We start from the raw sequence: 7,551 nt of genomic DNA, 5'->3' as shown, positions 1-7,551 counted from the left end.
GGTAAAATAGATCTAAAACAAGCATAATTGATATTTACAATTCCCTTATCCAAATGGATAACTCATTTACCTAGCTCTTATCAATAGTTGTTCTCAAGTTGTAAATTACAGTTAATGGAGAATGCTGCTATTTCTATCAGAAAAAAATTAAGTAGATGATTTTTCCACTTGGTACCGGTAGATTCATGGGACCTTATTCATGGTTTCCTCTCGCGTAAAGGTAGTGGAATTATGATGATTTTAAGTCAAGGTCAGAATATCTGTAGACATACCTCCACCACACCTTCATTTCTTAGATCTCCATCCAGAACGAATAGCAGGTGAATATCATGTTATTCTCATGCTTACAGTAAGTTCAAGGTCAGAATACACATAGAGAAAAGTGCAAAAAAAGGGAATTAACGTTCAATTTACGCGTGCTTAACTCGGGTCGGAATCGGGGCCTAAAAACGTTCACTGTCTTTGTGATATGCAACTCCAGTGTAGATTTGGCCTTGTGTTGTAGGTTATTGTCCTGATGAAAGGTGAATTCCTCTCCCAGTGTCTGGTGTAAACCAGATTGAAGCAGGTCTTCCGCTAGGATTTATCCTGTGCTTACCTCCATCCCGTTTCTTTTCATCCTACACTCCCCAGTCTTTGTCGATGTCAAGCAAACTGTTACGAAACCCATAACTAGCCTACGGATATTGTTGCACTCGCTTTGTCTAGGAGTCCTAGGCCTAGTTGCATGGTCTGTAACCTGAATGAATGTGTGCATTTATGTGAGAAATCACTATTTGAGGACTGTGTTGCAATTTACAGAGTTTAGGGCCAGCTCCGTCTTGACCTCTTGGTCGGACAGTTCAGGCGTATGATTATTTTTTCAGATGATGACAAAACATAAATATGTACAAAAAATAAAAATTCCAAAGGTATGCCAAAACTCAAAAACACTCTGACAGATCACCTTAATTGGAAGCACCTGATGTGCTTATCAAGCAGGCTCAGCATTTAGACAAGATTGCCGCTGCCCCCTGGGGGAAAGGAGTGTGGAAGTGTAACCTGGATAGTGTGTTTGTCTATGTCCTAACACTAACCTTCTCCATGTCATAACAATACCCATACCATGATGCACCTACCACCATGCTTGGAGGCAGTTACTCAGTGATGTGTTGTGTTGAATGCCCCAAACATAAGGCTTTAAATTTAGGTTGAAAAGTGTATTTCTTTGCCATGTTTTTGTTGTTGTTGCTGTATTACTTTAGTGCATTGTTGCATGTTTTGGAATTTTTGTGTATTTTTATTGTTATTTTCACTCTGTCATTTAGAGCATTCTTGTGGTGTAACTACAATGTTGTTGATCCATCCTCAGTTTTCTCCCTTCACAGCCATTGAACTCTGTAGCTGTTTTAACATCACCATTGGCCTTATGGTGACATCCCTGAGCAGTTTCCCTCCTGTCCTGCAACTCAGTTCAGAAGGACGGCTGTTTATTGTGTCTGGGTGGTTTAATGCATCATCCACAGCATAATTATTAACTTGACTATTCTTTAAGAGATATTCAATGTCTGATTTGTTATTGTTACCCATCTACCAATCACTGCCCTTCTTGAGGCTTTCGAAAAGCTCCCTGGTCTTTGTAGTTGAATCTGTGCTTGAAATTCAATACTGACTGAGGGACCTTACAGATGATGTATGTTTGGGGGACAGAGGAAGGGGTAGTCATTCAAAACTCATGTCAAACTCTATTATTTCACACAGAGTGAGTCAATGTAACTTATTCTGTGATTTGTTAAGCCAAATTGACTGATCTAATTTAGGCTTGCCTAAACAAAAGGGGAGAATACTTCTGCAATAACTATATTTTAGTTATTTAATTTGTATTCATTTGTTAACATCGTATAATTATCTTTTCACTTTCACATTAAGGAGTATTGTGTGTATGTCAATGAAGAAAATCACGATAAATCTGTTTCAATCTTGGTCATGTAACAATGTGAAACAATCCAAGGGGGGTGAATACTTATGATACCCACAGTATGCTATACCAACAGTAAGTTGAGATGCCGACTGACCCCCCCCCCCCCACGCGCAGCAAGTAGTCTGCGTACGCACACACGCACAAACACACTCTCTCTCTGCCCCCCTCTCTCTCTGCAACATTGAGAGAATCTTGAATGGCGGCATCACTGGTTGGTATGGCAACTGCATCAGCCTTGGACTGCCCAGTACATCACTGGGGCTGAGTTTCCTGCAATCCAGGACCTCAATATCCAACCTGGTCTCATACACTAGACGTAACGTAGTTAACATTAATCCGGGACACTCAAATGATTATGATATGTTACGTTTGGTATGGACAGAAAGTTACTTATTTAACCCTTTAACCTTACTCCTAATCTTAACCCCTAACCCTGAGCCAAGCTAACATTAGCCAGCTAGCTAACTCTAGCATTAGCCACCGAGCTAATTGTTAAAGACTCCAGCCACCGAAGCCAGAGATCAGGGATGGGCAACTTTGATGGGGATGGGGGCCACAAACAATTGGAACTCATAATGAGGGGCTGCAGTTGCTTGCTGGTCTGGGTACCCACATCCATAACCGTGGGCTAATTGACTGACTATCGGTGCCTGACATAACAAGAAAAAAACTGCTGATGCACAACCAAATGTCTAAATTGCACCTTGTTCTATTATTCTAACTCGCAACAGTAAGTCGAGACCTCGACTGAGTTCCCTCCCCCCAAAATAATAAAGTAAAAAAGTCTGACACCAAATGCTTCTGAACAGCTTCTATCCCTAAGTTTTAAAGCTACTAAATGGTTGACAAAATGGCTACACAGACTATCTGCATTGACCCTTCTATTTTATTTTAGCACCCTATGCACACTAACTCACTCACTCACTCACTCACTCACTCACTCACTCACTCACTCACTCACTCACTCACTCACTCACTCACTCACTCACTCACTCACTCACTCACTCACTCACTCACTCACTCACTCACTCACTCACTCACTCACTCACTCACTCACTGTCACACTCCAACACACACACACATACATACACACACACACACATTTAATTTGCTCTCATACACATAACACGCCACACATTCATACTGACTCTGTTTATCATATACTTTACCCTTATACTTATCTGCCCCTACGACTCCAGTATTCCTGCACATTGTATATATGGTATTGGGACTGACCCTGGAACTGACCATTTATATAGCTCACTTACTTTCTCATGTTCTTCTTTTTTGTTCTGCTTTACTTTTTTATATAGTACTACTGATATCGATTACTTCATTGTTGGGAAAGCAAGAAAGGCATTTCACTGTTCTTGTGCACATGACAATGAACCTTGAAACTCTCTCTCGCTCTCTTCTGCCTCTCTCCCTGTCTCTCTTTCTCCCTCTCTACGTCCTCTTAGATGAAGTCTCTGTCCGGAGTAATTGCTTGTATGGCCATTTTGTTATTGTCAGCTCGGCAGAGATTTTGGCTGGGCCCCTCACACAGCGGCTGACTCATACAGTACTTAGGGCGGCATCCCAAATGGCACCCTATCCCCCATTAAGCCCCATGGGGCACTGGTCAAAAGTAGTGCACTATATAAGGAATAGGGTGCCGTTTGGGACACAAACCTATAATTGATGTTTATCTTAATATTTATGGGGGGGGGGAAATACACTGAGTGTACAAAACATTATGAACACCTGCTCTATCCATCACAGAGACTGACCAGGTGTATACAGGTGAAGGATATGATGCCTTATTGATGTCACTTATTAAATCTACATCGATCAGTGTAGATCAGGGCTGTCAAACTCATTCCATGGAGGTCCTAGTGTCTGCAGGTTTTTGGTTTTTCCTTTCAATTAAGACCTAGACAACCAACTCTATATTAGGAAGGTGTTCTTAATGTATAGAACCATCTTTTATGCCCTCATCTGTGGTAGTTATACTACTCTGGTAGTGCTACTGTTACTCAAATGGTGTCAGAGAAGCCATCTTTGATGTGATCATGGAAATTTGAAGTGAATTGTGATTGTGAGGGATTGCAGCTGGTAGGGCATTACAGTAAATGGTAAATAGCAGCTGCCAATAGTGACACCTGCTGGGAATGACAGGTACAGTACAATAATAGATCAAATGCATATTTGATGTGCAGTTGCGACCCGTCATTCAGGACAGGTGGGGCAAAGCCTTTTTAGCAAAAATAAATTAAATATATTAACAAAAAAATTGGGGGCTTGCCTGTTAAGGCATGTTATTTTGCCATTCATACGTGTCACATATCAGTTTGCAAATAATATCAAAATATATATATGTATCATTCAGCTAATAAAGCTGCATACACACAGTCTACTTTTTGTTTTCTGGAGTAAGGCAGCACCAGAATGCAGGGGCTTCAGCCTAGCTCAGTGCTTGTGGTGGGGCAAGCCAGCAGAAAATAGGAGCCCTGCGCCGTGATTGGCTCAGTGTTCTGTCACTCACAGGGACAGTACGTCATCGGCAAGTTTAAGTCCTTAGTAAGTGTAGACATCCGACATTTCAGCCCTTTGGGTCCTGCCATAGAGTTACATTACAAGTGTCCTTCCAAGAATGCTCAAGGTCATTGGCCACAGATACAATTACGTCAACTCACGTTATATGTACAATAGCTTTGTTAGTACTGATCATGTCAGCATCTTACTTTTAATGTCTTAGTTAGCAGTCATCATCATGAGTCAAGTCGACAATCTACTGGCAAATCCTTTTTAATCCTTGTCATATGAAGAGAAATAATGAAGAGAAATTATAGATATAACTTATCGTCGGCCATTGGACATAAAGATTACCCTACAAGTTGGAAATCGCAAATTCAACAAAGGGTCGTTTGGAAGGAATCAGAGGCTAACTGCAAGCATTGCAAAGCAAACACTAACGTTAGCCTGCTATTCAATGTAGTAGTTGTGTGTTTTTTTTCTCCGAGTTCCCACCATTAATCCAGAGAATGCCAGATTTTGTTTACAAAATTTGTCCACAAAGGACCGCCGCGCCACCTTCACAAGGTGAGTCCAAAAATGTCTTGTATGCTGCTGCATAAATTATGTAATATGCAAGGGAGATATGTATACTGTAGCTAAGAAAGTCATACTAAGTGCATGATGTGTAGTAAGCTGTTAGTAGCCCATGTCTCTCACCATAATAATTTGGTCTATTTTCACCAACGCTGTATTGTAAACACATCGTACGTGGCCGGTGTATGCTTGTTTGACAACTTTTTTTATACAGCTTTGACAGTGCTACTGATAGTAGTGGTGGCGCTTGGCTTGCACATGCAAATTCAGCACATACAACTTTCTATAATAGAATTGTGTTGTTTGACGTGTCAAATTAAAGCTTATTTAATGTGTCAAATAGTGTTATGACATGTATCTTTTTTGACACGCAAAGACCCAAACGGCGTTCAATGTGCCTCACCCTAATAATTTGGTCTATTTTCTCCTCTTAATTTTGCCTACTGTTCTAACTTGGTGGTACACATGTAGCCATAACCTGTTTTAGTGAAATGTAATCATCAAAGAGCTTTCATTGTCTGTTTATATGCCCCATTTATTTATCCTACGGTTCTGACTTGTTGTACAGGGAGTACACAGTAAGAACGGCCCATGTTCTGAATTCTGTCGCTGTACATTTCAAAGGTGCTGAACAAATAGTTATATTGACTACGTCTGTCGTTGCTTTCTCATTCATGTCTTAATGGAAATCACTGACTGCCTCTTATCCGCTTGTCGTCCCCTTATGCCATAGTTTACACATCTCAATTGTCAGTAAAAAAAACATTTGTTTGAGCAAGTCACCCATATCAGCTATGTTTTTTTAAAGGCAGTAAATGAGGTTGAATGATCTGTTTCGCTGCCAGACAAGGCTCCGCTGAAAGCCAGGTGTAGAGGTGGTAAGGTGTTGGGACTCTGCTGTTGGGACAGCTTTATGTAGGTCCGTACAGTTTGTGGGCACCGTTTGTCACTGTTATAGTGCAATTCATGTATTGTTTAGTGTTGTTTAGTGTTGTTAGTGGCTTGGCTGGCATGCATCCCACATTGTTTTTTTTGCCCCACCAAGATTCGCCACTACTGGTCTTGTGTAGTTTGTCCAAACCTAGCTACCGTACAATGTACCTGATACAGTCAGGTAAGGTTTAAGGTTTCGCTAGTTCCTCAGTTGAATCGTTAGGCTGGAACAAAAGCATGCACCGACCATGGCCACCCTCCAGAACTGACATAAAATAAAAAAAAGTGGTATTTTTTTCCATTTTTATTTTGCTTGACATTGACAGACGTCATTGAACCATCAGTAAATACAAACAAAATCAAAGCGTCTTTTTGGCAATGCAAAGAACAGACAGATAGTGTAATCAATGGGTTCCAGGCTTTGATTCTGTCAATCCCTTGTCCTTTCAAAAGATAAATGACCTCTCTTCTCTCTGGCTCTGAATGCAGTTAAGGTACATACACCACGATACTTATTCAACTGGTCCAAACATTGTTTTCAGTCTGAACGTGACCCATCACTTTTATAATGCTGTTTCACAGAGGTCTGCTCATGTCAGTTCATCACAGTTCACTCCACTCATTCACTTAGCAAAATAATCAGATGCAATTATAATTACCAATACATTACCCTATGTTTACCCATATCATCCCGAAATTGTCCTGTGCAATGGTTTCGTCATTCAAGTCAGTGGCTTTCACTTTGTTCTATGTGTTTGCTCTGTTCAGACAACACACATCTGTGCCCAGCTGCATTGTGTTAAGTTGAGCTGGATGGTCTGATACCCTAGAAAAGGGGTGTTTGTCTGTAGGTTATATGGTAGAATGGAGGTTCATAGTGTCTCCGTGTTGCTGCTGGTTGTAGGGGTTGAGCTGTTTGGAGTTGAGAGTGAGAATGCTCAAAGGACACAGTGACCGGCTGCTGATGAGCCCAGCCTATCATTGAGAAGTAAGTTTGACATCTTGCCACCTGTCCAGAAAGTGACTTTTCCACACCCACTTATTGTTCTGCATTTATCTTTTTAACGCACCTCCAAGAAATAATGTTTCATTCCACTTCACTTCAATCTCCATCCAACAAAATGAAACAAACACGATACAGTCATTAAGGTTTGATATCATATTTTGGAGCAATTTGTGCTTGGATCAAAGTGCTCCATTTCCAGACAAAATGAACTCAACCCTTTGATCGATGTCCAAACAACTCTCTGCAGACAAATGTTCTTTCAGTCCTGTTTGTTTGCTGGTCAAATGTTCCCGTGATAACCCCATGTTCCGATCTGACATTTTGTGGAATTTCCGCATTCCATTCCATGGCGCAAGTGGAAAAGAGCACTTTCCTTTTCCTTTTACCTCTTTCTGGTTTGCAATGGCAAATCCCATCTAGGTGTTTTAAGGCGGAATTATATTGGTTATTCCCCATGTTGACACCCCAATGGCAACCATCAAGCACTTTCACTTGCGGCGTCACTGCAAATGTCATTGAAGAAGGTTAAGCAATTGAATGACAGTAGCCATCCATATTAGCC

This window comes from Salvelinus namaycush, chromosome 8 (genome assembly GCF_016432855.1).
Source record: "Salvelinus namaycush isolate Seneca chromosome 8, SaNama_1.0, whole genome shotgun sequence".
In the NCBI taxonomy this organism is placed as follows: domain Eukaryota; kingdom Metazoa; phylum Chordata; class Actinopteri; order Salmoniformes; family Salmonidae; genus Salvelinus; species Salvelinus namaycush.
Note: the sequence above shows the minus strand (reverse complement) of the source record.